The 15,530-nt window shown below is 32.4% G+C and overlaps 2 long non-coding RNA genes and 1 pseudogene across 3 annotated transcripts; all 3 read right to left on the reverse strand.

Annotated features, from left to right (window-relative positions):
- Positions 1–141: 141 nt before the first annotated feature.
- LOC143605488 (uncharacterized) lies at positions 142–1,306 on the reverse strand. The gene is made up of 3 exons (XR_013148551.1): positions 516–1,306; positions 398–434; positions 142–310 (listed from the first exon to the last, which is right to left on the reverse strand). It is a non-coding gene; the product is annotated as an uncharacterized LOC143605488 (long non-coding RNA).
- A 45-nt stretch (positions 1,307–1,351) lies between these two features.
- On the reverse strand, positions 1,352–3,613 carry LOC143605495 (uncharacterized). The gene is made up of 3 exons (XR_013148553.1): positions 3,468–3,613; positions 2,490–2,682; positions 1,352–1,505 (listed from the first exon to the last, which is right to left on the reverse strand). It is a non-coding gene; the product is annotated as an uncharacterized LOC143605495 (long non-coding RNA).
- A 4,605-nt stretch (positions 3,614–8,218) lies between these two features.
- On the reverse strand, positions 8,219–14,542 carry LOC143607158 (uncharacterized; annotated as a pseudogene). Its single transcript, XR_013148898.1, has 8 exons — positions 14,173–14,542; positions 13,683–13,876; positions 13,485–13,610; positions 12,844–12,881; positions 12,595–12,763; positions 9,347–12,177; positions 9,066–9,184; positions 8,219–8,507 (listed from the first exon to the last, which is right to left on the reverse strand). The product of XR_013148898.1 is annotated as an uncharacterized LOC143607158 (transcript).
- Between the last annotated feature and the right edge of the window lie 988 nt (positions 14,543–15,530).

The following is a 15,530-nucleotide window of genomic DNA, read 5'->3' on the forward strand; positions in this document are numbered from 1 at the left end:
CATATCCACTGCGTCACAACTCACAAATTAGGATTACGCCACCGGTATAAGCTCACATTATACTGGTCCCAATGGTCCGGAGGGTATTGGCAGAACCCATGAGGCTTGCACGGTTATCAAAACAAAAAGCAGGATGCAAACCGAAAAAAGATCCAAATCTTGACAAACATTATAAAAAAACATGGTCTCATACTACTCTTAACAATCAAACATCTCTAAAGAGACAAAAACCAGTCAAGCCATAATAAAAAGATAAAAACCAACAACATGCTGCTTCATAGTTCATACCGCCTTATGCTTGTTTTGATCCCTAAACATCGATTCAGAAAACACGTAAAGTTAGTTCCGTGCACGTCAATGTATGATTAACGAGGTAATTGATATAATCACAGACCACCTTGGATGTTACTTTTGGATTAGTCTTTTCGTTTTATCTGAATCAACAAAAAACAAAGATTAACTATTATAAGTGTCAGTAGTTCAGTACCACAAATTTTTAATTACCATATACCAACCTTTTCTTTATCGTACGTTTTACTTGATGCAGTGAGGTTACAGATTTTGACTTTGACCACCTGCAAACCCCCACCGTAAAAATGTCATAACAGAGATGAACATTAAGAGGTCTATCTAATTGTGTTTAAAATATAAGAACTTACAGTTCTAAAAAAAGAATTATAGGCAGATCCTCAAGAAGTTCCGTATCCATAAAGGCCAAATGACGACGCTGTTTAAACATCAAAAGATGATAACAATACAGGTATTAGAAAAGACCAAAATGTGATATTAAAATATCATTTTCTCTTTTATCAACTGTTATCAAAATGAAATTGATAAATGTTGTGGGAACCAAATTTGCAGATGTTCCAATTAAGCAATTTACTGCAACTCTAAACCTTAAATGAACTACATATGTTGATGCATTAAATACAAACTCTAGCTCCAAAGTTGAAATTACGAGATTGAAAACTTTAATTAAAGAGATATTTACCAAAAGATGAAAGTTTTATGAAAAACAAAAACTTCGTTCTAAAACAAGAATTACGCTTCAAACGTTAGGCAATTGACATCAACATTCAACGCTAATCGGCGTTCATTAATATTGACAATTACACTAGATCTTTACAACAAACAATACACATTGAAACATGCTGACATTAACTTAGCAACAAAATCAATATAAGTACTCTTTTATGAGGTGCAATAGAGCTCTTGTTAACAGATAAAGATCCAACAAAGAAGATCGACAAGTAAACTTTCATCTCTATCTCCGATTTCTACGATAGCATCGATTATATAAAGTTGTTGGTTTTAAGATTTAAAAAAATCGTCTACGATAGCATCGATTATATAAAGTTGGTGGTTTTAAGATTTAAAAAAATCGTAGCAAAACAATTTCATGTACATATATAAACACAGATAAGAGATGCATAGAGTGGAGAATCGGTATACCCTGTATGCAGATGAAAGAGTGACGATCGGTGGCACCCCTGGCATGTAAGTGGCTGAAGAAAGTAAACCCTAAAAAGGCAGGAACAAAGTCAACTGTGTGACGGTGGCTACTAAAAGCACGCAATAAAATGAAGTGTGGTCTTTAAAGGACTCGAACACCCAATCACATTGTTATAACATAAGCCCAAACGCGGGATTTTAAATGTAAACATGTTTACAAAAGAATAAAATGTAAAACTTTCAAATATTTCAAATTTCAAATGTAAATTTTCAAAATGTAAATTTTTCAAATTTGAAAACTCATTTTTTAGAATACACAAGGATGTAAATATTCTTATTATAGAGGTTCAATATAAACAATAAAAATGTTTCAAAATGAGAAATTGCCTTTTACATTTAATGCACAAAACTTATACCCAAAACGTATTGCAAAAATGCTAAAGCATCAACCCCAATTAATTACATATTCGGTCTTAAGCTATCAACCCCAGTGTATGGCAAGACCTATGATCTTACAAATAAACAAACCAGCCCAATAAAATCCCACTTTTAGCAAAGCTACTTATACCTATTGAGACCTCCCTGCTATTAAAAAGATATATATATATATATATCTTCTTTTTGTAAAATATAGTGTAGTATGGTAATCCATATAATACAAAGATGTATGATCTTACACCAGAAGAAAACATAACATACATATGAGAGAAGTAGAGATGCAATCTTGCTATTTCTATAAAAATAGAAATGCAACCTTAAGGAAGTGCTATTGAGAAGTGTTAAGCAGTATGCTTAAATATTATTTCGGTTTAGATTGATGTAAGAATTAGTGAATAGAATCTTTGCAAATTGCAACTGCCAATTTTATGTACCATGAAATTTCATCCATACTTCAAGCTAACATGTACCACTAAATAGACAACACAACCCTAAATTTCTCCTAAGAAAGGGCCTACTAGTTACGAGCACGTATTCAATGTCGAATCTATACTACGTTACTAACTAGACATTACAGGAGTGTGATCATTGTAAAAAACAAGTTGTAATTTGGTACCTAATAACTTGTTAGGAACATCGGATGCTACAGTGCAATAGATTATGCACTTGACTGTTGCAAGCATGAAAGAAGATAAAGGTACCTTGAGGTGCATCTTTCATTTTTATGAAGTTTGCAATCCACCAAGATCAGTTCCAAAATCAAAGTCCCAAGCAATGTGTTGCAGATTGTCACTACAAAAGACGAAACAAAAAAAAATCAAAAGGTTGGTACCTTTTCTTCTAATTTCAATTTGTATTCCAAATTAACATTGCTGTCACATATACTAACTCCAACATGATTATATAAAATACTCAATGTGATAAGAACCTGGTTCGGGTCAAACCTGAAGTACTCCTACAGTCAAAACGTTTTTATTCCTGCTCTTAATTCCTGCCTAAATCAAACTGATACTACTTTGTAGGAGACAGTTTAGTGGGGCAGTTTATAACCGTAGATAGTATTAAATTAAGTAGATGTTCTTTGTTTATTTCATGATATCAATGTTTATGTTATCAAATTATGTCATCATTTCCATGAAAGTGCTACAATCTTTAGTGTTACCAAAGTTTGCTTTAGGTCGAGATTATTAAACGGTAAAACTAAATGTGCCTCTTTTGATATGCAAGGAAAATAAAAATATATAAAACAAAAACAAAAAAAAAATTAACATTAAAGATTATATATAGTTTAAACATCCATACTTTTAAAGGATATCAAGCTATGCATGAAAGTGAATGAAAGAAAGAGAAAAAAAAAGAGAGGTGGCTAGAAAAACATTTTATGTATATCACACTTTAAGCAACAGGTATAATTGTATAAATGTCTATGCGATTCTCATGCTTCTCTACCTAAAATTGGTTATCTATTGAACATGTCTCTCTATATATATAACATAGATCACCATACTAGAATTTCAATACAGCAATATATGTCCCAAAAAAGTTACAATGGTAAAAGGTTTAAGCAGCAATAATACCTCATTAGCACAACTGCAAGGCAAGTAGTGTTTAGGCATTGCATTCGCAATGTTGCATCATATAATGATCCCCTCGACCAACATGACCATATGCTTCCAAACTGTAGAACCTTAATTAAGTAAAGAGATAGGCTAAAAATAATATTCTGAAGACTTAAAAACTAATCTAAAATATTTAGTCACCATAAAGAAGGGGAAGAGGAAGCGATTTGTATGTAACTCTATTTGATCCATACAAGCATACACACTACCAACCTTTTGCATATTACCATAATACCCTCACACCTCCAAAATCATGTACACCACTCTCAAAAGGCGATGGTAATACGGTGATAAGCAAAATATCATGGTGTATTGATCAAAAAGATTTGTGTATGTAATGAAAAGTAATCTTAAATAGAACTGGCAAACGGGTCGGTGGGTTTGAGTTTCGTGCATATACCCACGCACCAGGCTCGATTACACCTTTCACGCTTACCAGCGCTGGGTTACGCATAAGTTACACGCGTCCAATGCCACATTACGTGAGTATCGCGCCGAGTGACGCGTGGAGTTGCGAGCGTATCGACACTGGTTGTGTGTCTGGTGCAAGGTGGCATCAACCGATTTGAAAAATAACTCCAGCTCATTCAGACCCATTTTAAGTAGAAAACTATCACTTGCATATATATGCCCCCTATATATGTATGAGGAAAGTTATCGTACAAATTAAATTAACGTGCTAACTATGAGAATCAAATAGTGTAATTACACTATACTATAATTACACTATGTTTAGGGGTGCAAACGAGCCGAGCTGCTTGCGAGCTACTCGAGATCAGCTCGTTAAAAAGCTCGATCGAGCCGAGCTTAATCGAGCCCAAGCTTCACTTATCGATCTCGACCCGGCTCGCGGGCCTAAACGAGCATGTCATTCATATAATTTTTTAAAATATATATTTAACAATTATTAATTGATATATATATAATATTATGAAAAATTAAATAAACATAACTAATTGATATATATTATTCTATATATAAAATTATACTAGAAAAAAAAATATATAAAAATAATTCTAACTATATAAAAAATAATTAATAAATATTAAACAACCCGAGCTCGAGCTTCGAAAATAGAGCTCGAAATGAGCCGAGTTCAAGCTCAAGCTCAAGCTCAAGCTCTGTAAGTTACGCGAGCCGAGCTCGGGCCCAGCTCAGCTCGTTTGCACCCTTAACTATGTTGTATATATAATTACACAGCTTGATTCTCACCGTTAGCACGCTTTTAATTTAATTTGTACTTGATTCAAACCTGTATAATCAGATATATAAAGTGCAAATGACAACAAATAATAATAATAATAATAATAATAATAAGTAAAAGCAATAGAAGAAGCTACCTTGTTATGAAAACTCTGTGAAATTCATGATATTATTATTATTATTCGTTCCTCGTCGAATTCCGTCTTCGAAAATCATCATCAGATTTGATAAATATAGTTATGAACACAATGGATTGAATAATTTGGGGGTTAGGGTTTCAATTTCAATTTGTTTTGGGTTATACGGTTAAAAGTTCAAACCATTATTCCATTCAAAAAACAATATATGATTAGTGAATAATAAAATCCTAACAATATTTGTTGCGGGTGACGGAAACAAATACTGTAAAAAACGGGATCGTCAGGTGGTTAATTTGTTAATTAAGACCGACAACAACCAAAATACAATGATAGTTTGGATTAATACAAATCTAATGATAAAAGGCGTTTTATGTTGTTTGTCATCTGTTAGAAAACTATAACAAAACTATTGATAAAAAAGAATCGTTTTTTTGTAAAATTAGTATTTAGATGGGACATGACGTTAACTAGTAAAACAAGAGCATCAAATAATTTTCAAGAAGGTGAAATATAAGAAATATGATGTATGTATACTAAGGTCATTTGTCGGCAAAATTTAAAAAAGGAGAACGGAAGAGAGTGAGCGAGATGGAGGATAGAGAGAGAAGAAACCGTCCATATTAACAGACGATTTTGTGAAGAAGATGAGGTAGAGCGTAAGAGGATCGGTGGGGTGGTGATATGGAGGGAATAGCGGATGTTTTTTTTTTCATCTCCGTTGGAGATGCTCTAACAAATCATATCAACGACTTTTGAGTTTTGCGGTTATGAATTAACTTTCTTTCGTAAATTTTCTTTGTTATCGCCATACTTGTTTAAAAAAGTAACAGGGCTAGATCAAGCTTATTATTTTCCTTTGTTGGAAGCAAATAAATCTTGAGTGATGAGAGAGAGAGAGAGACATTTAAGGGCAGTTTGGTTAAGTCATATATAGAAGTTTCAAGGGCTTTACAACTTTAATTGCATTGTTTATGAGGCGATGCCCTTACCCATGATGCAAAGATTTCTTATTCGGAAATATACGAACCAACGACACTAAAGTGCATCAAAGAAAGTGTTGATGGATGAGGTTCCAAAGTATGTGATGGTTTTGTAGTAAGTCGGCTTGTGTCTATCTTTTGACGTGTATAGCGTGTTCCTTACGAGCGTGTATTTTTTAGTATATATTTCATACATTTTCAAATAAAAACTTGATACACATGGCTAAGTGTTATCCATGACTTGATATGGTTGATGTAATATGTTTCGTCTCTAAGTTATATTTTTTTTAAATCATAAAGGTTAGGATATTTTTTTTAAATCATAAAGGTTAGGATATTTAATAGATTAAAGTTTATGTGCTTTTCTTATATATCATATATATGAGTTTCTGAAGGCGTATAGATAATGAACTTTTATGGGAGTGTATACATTAGCTTTGACGTCTATTGTGGTCTTAGCATTTTCCACACTTTTATTTGTCTTATCGATGGATTGTCTTATCGTTGTCTTTGAGTAAGACACTATATAAGGGAGCAAATAGGTGCTTGAAAGGGGGGCTCGTGCTATTTTTTCGTCAGTTGCTTTTTTATCTGTTATTACTATAAGTTATTACTATAATTTTTTAAGGGAGTATATAGGTATTTGAAAGGGGGTTGTGCTATTTTCTATTTTTTTTCTTTTGTCTGTGGATCTTTTATATGTTACTACTATAACTTTCTCTTCATTTTTTTTTGTTGCCGGTAGTTTACAACTATTATATTAGTACTTGATTTCTTTTTTCCTTTTCTTTTTTTACCCTCTCACCTAATTTGATTACTATTTTCTACATATCTCAGAGTTAAAATCTTAGTTGGAGCAACATCTTTATCTTCTAAGATCAATTTAAGGTATGTTCTTATATCAGACTCTAGCAATAGTTTTATTATGACTGAGATTTTATTAGACACGTTCGTTTATTAAACTATTTTTGTATTTAAAATCAAGTATAACCTTATATGTATAACTAGTTTTTATCTCTCGTATTACGGGTTTGTTTTACATTATTCGTTTCTAATATTTATTTATTTTTTTTGGATTTTAATTATATTTATTGTAAAAGCATTCTCATTCAACTCCCTATCACTAAATCCAAAATTACACAAAAACACACTACAATCTCTCTCTCTTTTTCAATTTAATAGTATTTTTTTATACCTTTATCATTACCATTTCTTTTTCATTCACTCACAACCACTTTCAAAATATATTAAAAAATCATAGGGGGTGAACAATAGTTTTTCAAATATACAGATAAATATTACATTTTCTAAAATATAAAAACTCTTCACTCACAACACCCTAAATCACTCTTTAAATTATAAAAACACTCCCTCACACAGTATGGGGTGTTGGATGAGAATGTTCTAAGAAAGTTAATAATACACTTAAGATTTGATGATGAAAGGGTTTCACAAATAAATGAGATGTTATGAACCGGTTAGTTTCTGGGTTCGGTGAAACCCCAGACCCACTTATTTTTTATACTATAAAATTGTTTCTTAATTATAAATAATATCTTTAAAAAAAACAGATACTAATTTTTAGTATATCCCTATTTTATAGGATTTTCATATCAAATATTTGGTGAGATTATTTTTAATTTAATTAGATGTTATAACCCGTTTAAGTGTTATCTGGGTTTGGTGAGCATTATACTCGTAAATTCGGGTCAAATATATGAGAAGTCTCAATTTACAAATAAAAGAATATGATAGTTTGAAAGAACGTAGAGAATATATAAGTTCGTTAAGTGCCCAATAAGAATCATCACACTGTTCACACTAAGGCCTAAAGGCCCACTATTTTCTCATTTATTAGTTTCACCAAGAGATTTATCCATTTTTTCACTTATATTTATTCAAACTGATAATATATATCTAAATGCATAAAACCTCCTAAATTTTGTTCAAAAATTAGTAAAATTGTTTCCTCAATCACATTAAACCTAAAACTTTTATATATAAACAAAATGAATAGTGTTTACAAGCCAACTCAGTCTAACCCGTTTTTTTACTAACAGGAAATCCTCGTTTTGAGGTGTTACCCGACCCACTCGTTTCTGATAGCTCTAATATGTAAGTACCAAGAAACAAGAACATATCAAATGATGAAAAGTCAGAAGGAACCTTGAGCCTTTAGTTCACATAAACATTATTTCAGAAAGATAGAACTATATTTATACATTGTATTGCTAAAAGAAGTAGCATACTAAAACAGAATCACATGAACAAATCTTAAAATAAGAACATCTTATTATGTTTAAGTCGTAACATGTTCTAACGAGGCGAGGCCCGTGGCTTGATGATTATTTTAGTGTCCGTGTATAAGTATAATCGTAATTCATAAACTATTAATCTTTAAAGAACAAATGGGTTGTGCTTATCATGGGTTCTCGAGGAACTGAAATCGTTTCTTTGCACCACTGTTTGTTTTTAACTGCATTACAAGATCTTCTCGTTCGGCTTCCACCTCAGCATATTTTAGGCTCATCTCAAGGTAACGGTCACGAAGGTCTTTTAGCTCGGTCTCCAAAGATGACTTTGTCCTTTCAAACCTTTCTTTTGTCACTACTTCACTTTCGGTCTTTGATTTACCGTTCGATGTTAAAAGACTGTTGCGCCCCTCTTTTTTCAACCTGCAGAGATATGCAGATCAGTTAGATGTCATAACCATATACAACAGTTGTGTATGCTTTTCTGATACCCTTATCATATATTGTAATAAATATCCATGCATTATATTAATGTGACTGTACAGTCAACGAGTCAAGCTCGGCTCGCGAGAAAATTTTTCAAGCTTGAGCTCGGCTCGTTTATTTATAAAAATATTCTATGACATTTTCCCTTTATAGTTTTATAGATATAACATTAAAGATTATGTAGCTATTTCTGTCATGCTTATGTATATACTTATTTTACTGTGTAATATATATATTTACTATATTAACTAACATTTAATTTATTAATTTAAGTACAAGCCTCACTTAGGCTCGCAAGCTCGGCTCTATGAAGCTCGGGCTCGTTTATTAAACGAGCTTATTTAGCTTGGCTAATTTTAGCTCTGCTGGACTCGAGCTTTTAAAGGGTTGGCTTGTTTACACCCCTGTGTGAGAAAACCCATTGATGTTTGACTCATAAAAGTCAAAAAGATGATATGATTGTGTAATGATTGTAGCAATTTTTTTCATACTAACCTTTGAAGTTGAAGTCGGTACTTGTTATTAGAATCAAGAGCCTCGTCAAGCTCCGCTTCAAGCATCTCTATTTTCGCAACATAATCGATATCTTCTTGAGAACGAGTCTCATTAACACCCTGATACAAAAGACAAGAGAGCCAAGAATTTAGATTCAGCAAAAAAGATTATATTCCCAGTAAAAATATAAGAATATTTAGATATTATGTGAACCAAGATCTAATCTTTTTTTATCATACATACTAATATTTAATAAAAAAAATTGAGACTTGAACACAAACCGCTTTGCTTTTTGCTGACAATAGTTTAGATCTTCCTCAAGAGCATTAAATTTCTTCAAGCATTCATTTTTTTCGCCTTCAAGTTGTTGAATTTTCAACTGATGCTGCAAATTAGCACTCTTGATCCTACTGATCTCATTTTTCATATCAGCATCCTGTGATCGTGATGCATTTTTAACCATTAGATCACCCTCCAGTCTCATTAGCTTTTCTTCTAATGCAATTTTCTGACTTTTACAGTCCTCATATTCTGACATCCTCTCAGCTTTAAGCTCTTCAAAACTGCTAGAAACCGAACGAAGTGAAGCCTCTAGATTACTCTTTTCAATCTTTAACTTATCAAGTTTTTGCTTATAATCCAATAATTCATTTTCGAGACTCAAAGTTTCATTAAGTTTTTCTTTTAAATTTGCAGCTTCTTCAATGAGTTGTTGACGTTCGTATTCTGAAATCGTAAGCTTAAGTTCAAGATCATTCTCCATTGTCTTCTTTCGTTCTTCTCTTGTTCGGTAACCGGTCAACAGCTTTGACTTTTTCTCGTGATCTGTCATCAGTTTCTTATAGTTTTGTTTGATGGCAGCAAGCTCAGTTGTTAGCTCTTGAATCTTCAACTCTGATTCCTCACGAACAGTTTGAAGCTCGTTTTCAATCGATTCTGTTCTTGATTGAACTTCTTTGAGAGAAGATTCCAACGTTGACTTTTCAGAAGTCAACGTTGACTTCTGTTCATAAAGCCCGGAAATCTCTACTTTGAGATTTTCCATCTCGTTTTCCAAGTTTTCAATCTCGGCTGTCTTTTCCAAATACATTTGATTCAACAAACTTTCTTCCATTGTAACCTTTTCTTTTAATTTCCAATTTTCTTGATTAAGTTCATCCAAATGTGAAGAAAGACTCTTTTCTTTAAACATATATTCTTCCAACATAGAAGCGTACTTTTCTTCTAGATCAGCTACCTTTTCAGATGAAATTACCAAATTACCCCTAGCTTCGGTTAACTCCAGCTCCAAACGCGAAACTTGATCATAAAGTTTCGCCTTTTCTTTTGTCATATCTTCAAATGACTTCTGAAGATTATTGCATTCTTCGACTAGTTTCTCAGCGGAATCTTGCAGTTTCTGTTTTTCAGATTTCACATATTCACACTCCTGTTGAGTGTCTAATAACAATTTCTCTACATTCTGCAAGTTTTTTACTTCTTGTTGAAGATCTGATTTTTCAGATTCAGATTTCTCCAACTCCAATAGGGCGGACTCGTGTTGACCTTTTGTATCTTTTAGTTGAATTTCTAATTCGGACACGCGGTCCAATAACTTGATGTTTTGTTCTTCCATTTCAAACAAACTAACCTCTATTTCACCCTTGACTTTTTCAAGCTCGGTTGCTTTTCGTTCGAGTAACTTATTAGCAGCAACTTGTGAGTCAACACTATTGCTAAGCACCATTAAATCATTTCTTAAATCATCTAAACATTTAGAGGTTATATTGCTTTCATTCAATGCAATTTCCATGTTTTCTTGCAACTCTTCTTTCTCCTTTTCAAGATCAGCAATTTGAGCTTCTTGTTCCACTTTCAAACTCTCGAGCTCCCGAATCTTCAAACTGTACTCTTCTAGAAGCTTTTGACTTTCATCAATTGTGGTGTTTCTTTCTTGAATCACTTTCTTTGCCTCTTCAAGCTCACAAACCACCTCCAAGTTTTCATTGGTTAGCTCACTGCATTCGTGTTCCATCTCGCTAACTTTTGTTTTCAGCCGTTGGATCTCTCTCATTTGATCTTCTTCAACTTCTTTTCTTTCTGATAATTTTAACTCCAAATTGTTAATATCTTCTTCTTTTACAGATAAGGTGTTTTTGTACTCCTTTTCAATATCTAACAAAGTTTGACTATTCGAAACTCGCTCATTTTCCATATCATTGATTTTGTTCTCCAAAGCTTGTTCAAGAATCAACATGTTTGCTTGTAAAGTCTTCTCTGATTCCTCCATTTGCTGTAACTTAAGCTGCAAGCTTCTGGTTTCCACCAAATTGGAATTGAAGGACTTTTCTAAGTCGGTCAACTTTGTCTTAACCGCCAAAAGTTCTTCAAGTTCCAATCTTTGTGCTTCTGTTGTTTCTTCTAATTCTTGAAGAATTGACACAAGTTCAATATTTGATTCTTGATTCCTTTTAAGTTGTTGGGTCAAATCAAGATTCGATTTTTTATGAGCTTGCAGCTCGGTTTCAAGTTCTTTCATGAGTTGACTTTGATTTTCTGAGTTATACATTGACTTTGACCCCATTGTCAACTTTTGCTTGACAAGTGATTCTTCTAATAACATCTTTATATGATCAACTTCTTTCTTCATACCATCACGTTCAGCCAACGCTGCAGACAGCTCCATTTGATTTCCCGCCAAAATTTTCGACTGGTCAGAGAATCTCTCTTTTAAAATCTCCAAGTCAAGCATTAGTTTCTGCGAATTTCGCTCCCACATTTTGGCTTCATTGCGGAGCTCTTCAATGGTGTCTTCAGCTGCTTCAAGAAAGTTTTTTGAAGAACCGGCATTTATCGCAGACGTCGAGGGAGGGACAGGTGGAGGGCTTTCCTCATATTCCGGTTCTTGTTCGTCATGGGTTATTCTTGATTTGAAAGATGAGTTGTTTGACTTTGAAATGGATTGATCTTCTTCGTTCGTGTAAAAGCTTCGAGGTGAACTGTTTCTGGAGTTTGAATTAAGATTCTGTTTGATTCCATTTATATGACTTTTTTGATAAAATCTTTCTTTTTCTAAAGAATATTCAGCTGAATCATTGTTCTGATTCGAACCAGATGGATCATAACTTGTTTCCTGCATTAAAGATGGACTTTTGAGGTCAAACTTTAAAGTCAACGTAAATTACTTTCATGTTCAAATTAATATAGATTATTTCAGAAATTTAGGAATCAAAAGTGCTATATACTTTATTTCTTGTTGAAAAGATATTATGTAATCATCTGATGTTTCTTGAAGAACTTAAGTAAGCATGTCGATTTTGAAGTTAAATTTAACGTGTTTGACCAAAAAGGTCAACTTTTTGAGAATCTTGATCATATTATCATATCCAACATTACCATGATTTTTAAGTAAAGTGGGAGGCAAATTTTGAGGTCAAACTACAAGTCAAAGTAAATTATTTTCATGTTCAAATTTATATAGCTTAGCTCAGAAATTTATTATTAAAAGTGCTGAGATTGGAGGGGATTCTTGATCATCATTAAACATTACCATGAATTTAATTCTTTCAAGAAGTGAAGTGGGAGCCAGATCTTGATTTGGAGGGGAGTCAGCACTGAGATTAGGTGAGGCAGCTGATCCGTTAGATCTGCTACCTGCGTCGTCATAATTGTCATCCACAGCTTCTGTATTGGATCCCGGGTAATTTGATCCTTTGACCCTTCGATATGTATTTACAACTTTTAACATCATTATACACATGATTTAACAAAAAAAAACAAAATTTACATAAACAAGTACCTGAGTTTTGTTCTTGGTGTCAGGCACTGGATTTTGACCTGAAAATGACAGCATAAATTCGTAAATCAATAACATTCATGCATACAAAGTTGTCTTTACAGCCATAAGTTTTTTTATGAGTCAAGTCTCTTAAGGATCATTGATTTAGCGACTTAATGTCAAAAGTCATCCAAAGTGTATACTCAGTTAGCAAAAGTCTTAATGCATAAAACATACGAAATTATTATATTGTATTAAATATTAAAAATCATATACATGGCTCCTTAGTATGTGATTTATGCATTATGTAAAAGAATTAAAAAAACGAATTATCAAAGAAAGTAAAAAGGTTAAACTTGACTGGTTTTAAATAAGATACGTGAATTTTATATTTTGAGAGAAATACGTAATTATGAAATTTAAGGTAAAAAACGGGTATATATGAAGTTTTAAATCTTAAGAAAAATAAGGGTAAAATAGTTCTCTTTGAATTGTTTTTAATAAAATGAGTAAATATGGTGTTTTAACTAGTTTTAAAGTTTGGTTTATATGATATTTCACAAGTTTATAATGGTATGTATATGAACTCCTCTCAATTTTCTAATTTGATTCGCTTAAATACAAAACTGTTATAACTTTCACATTCTAAATGCAAATTTCACCTGTAAAATTGTGCCATAGTTGCATTTCTTCAAAGGCAAAGAAACCAGTGCTGATGATCTTGAACTCGTATAATACCGTGCAATATTGACACATGCTTCCCCAAGAATGCCAGATCTAGCAGATCCCTACAATAGCAAAATGGACAGTTGAGATCAAATGATAAATTTTCTTAATTTCAAGATCAAGAGCAATCATACCATGGAAACAACAAACTTATATGTTCTTCAAGCTCTTTTGAAGAATCATAGTGTGAAATCCAGATAGATTCTGATAGGCTTTCGGTCCATTGACAATTTCCGTTTCGCACCAACGCTTTGTTTGATCTTGCAATTGTTTTTCCTGTTTCTACTGAGATTATTGACACTAAAAGCTTGTCCCATACCTTCGGTACCTATGACAACAAAATCCCCAACCCAAAACATTATTATTATTCACCATAAGTTTGATATGATCAACTATTAAATAATTGTGCAGAATAACAAAAAAAACACAGAAACACTTTCCGATTCAGAGAATTGTATTGAAAAGTAATTAAGAGTCACCATGAAAACTTGAAAAATAACACTAACATGCAAGAAAAACGAGACGGTTTTTACATAAGTAATGACCAATCAACCACAAACACTGCAATAAAAGCAACTAATATCACACATAAATTCATTAATTTGAAAGAAAATAATCATTCACCTGAAGAGCTTGGAAATTTGAAAATTTGAAATCAACTCTCTCTCCTGAACTCGGAGACTTCCCGTTTCTTTGTGATCTAAACATCTTTATCTAGCTGGCAGCTCACCGATTATCGGTGTTCTATAAGATTGTGAAAGCTAGTATCTCATCATCAACAAAACCATGATTACACTGAATGAAAAAGGGTTTGTTTTTTTCCTTAATGTTCTTGTTGTTATTATGGAATGATTGATCACAATGCAGTGATATTAACAAGGCAAAAATGGATGTTTATGTTGTTTCCTCTGCTTTATAACTCCATTTTCAACACAGAAGATAACCAGAACCGTTGGTGTTAGTTTACATATGATGATTTAGTTAGAAACAACAAAATCAATCCTTGTCGTTTAATAATTGACATTTTTGTCCCTTAACTTATATTTTAAGAATTGATATAATAATCTTGATTTTTCTTGTTCCTTATTTTTTTTTCGGTGATAGCCATGAGAAAGTGTTACTGGACCCATCAATACCCTTAACTTATATATTAAGAATTGACAACTATGAGAAAGTGTTACTGGAAAACTCAGGGGACCCGTCAATACCCTACTAACCAGTAGGATCAGGTAAATCACAGTTTTTGCTGGATATGCTTTTTTTTTCAGTCAAAAAATGATAGTGGTTCAAGATAAACTCACTTAGTTAAATAAAAAAAAGATGGAGAGTTATTTGCGTTGTATCAAAATTCCGGGGTGTCATTAGAATTATAAAAATACTGACGTAGCATTTTGAAATTTTATCATTATTGCACAAAGTGCCTTTCTTTTCCTTGGAGCTTGCATACATGCTTAATTTTCATTGGTTTAAAGTTTGAACAGATCCATAAAACGGCGCAGTTTCTTACGTTTTGTTTGTATTAGAATTAAATTATTTGGTAACTTTGATCAATAAAATATTCTCCACGACAAGGTTTAATTAATAATTCCAAAGAAGGGCATTGGAATATTTGATGTACTTTCCTCCAAATTAGTCCTTAATGACAAAATAGTTAGATAAAATATTTATTTTTTTGAGTTGCTATGTAGCTAATGGGCTTGTGGATAGGCGATATTAACTATAAGTTTGATCTGAGATATCTTTTTTGTTTGTTTGTTTCAAAAAATAATATAAAAATGTAAAATAAAATACTTCTTTTCTATACAGTTTTAGTTAGGATCATTAGCAGAGGTTGAACCTGCAATCTTTATTTATAAACTTTTAGTATTATTCATGTCAAAGCTTAAATTGATTATGTTTTTTTGCTTTATAAAGTTTATGTTCAAGAGCATTTACTTTATAAAGTTTATTATTAATGATATAAAAATAGTTTTCCTTTTGCA

This window comes from Bidens hawaiensis, unplaced genomic scaffold (genome assembly GCF_021521415.1).
Source record: "Bidens hawaiensis isolate Kalapana, Puna unplaced genomic scaffold, B.hawaiensis_p1.1 tig00002123_1, whole genome shotgun sequence".
Lineage (NCBI taxonomy): Eukaryota > Viridiplantae > Streptophyta > Magnoliopsida > Asterales > Asteraceae > Bidens > Bidens hawaiensis.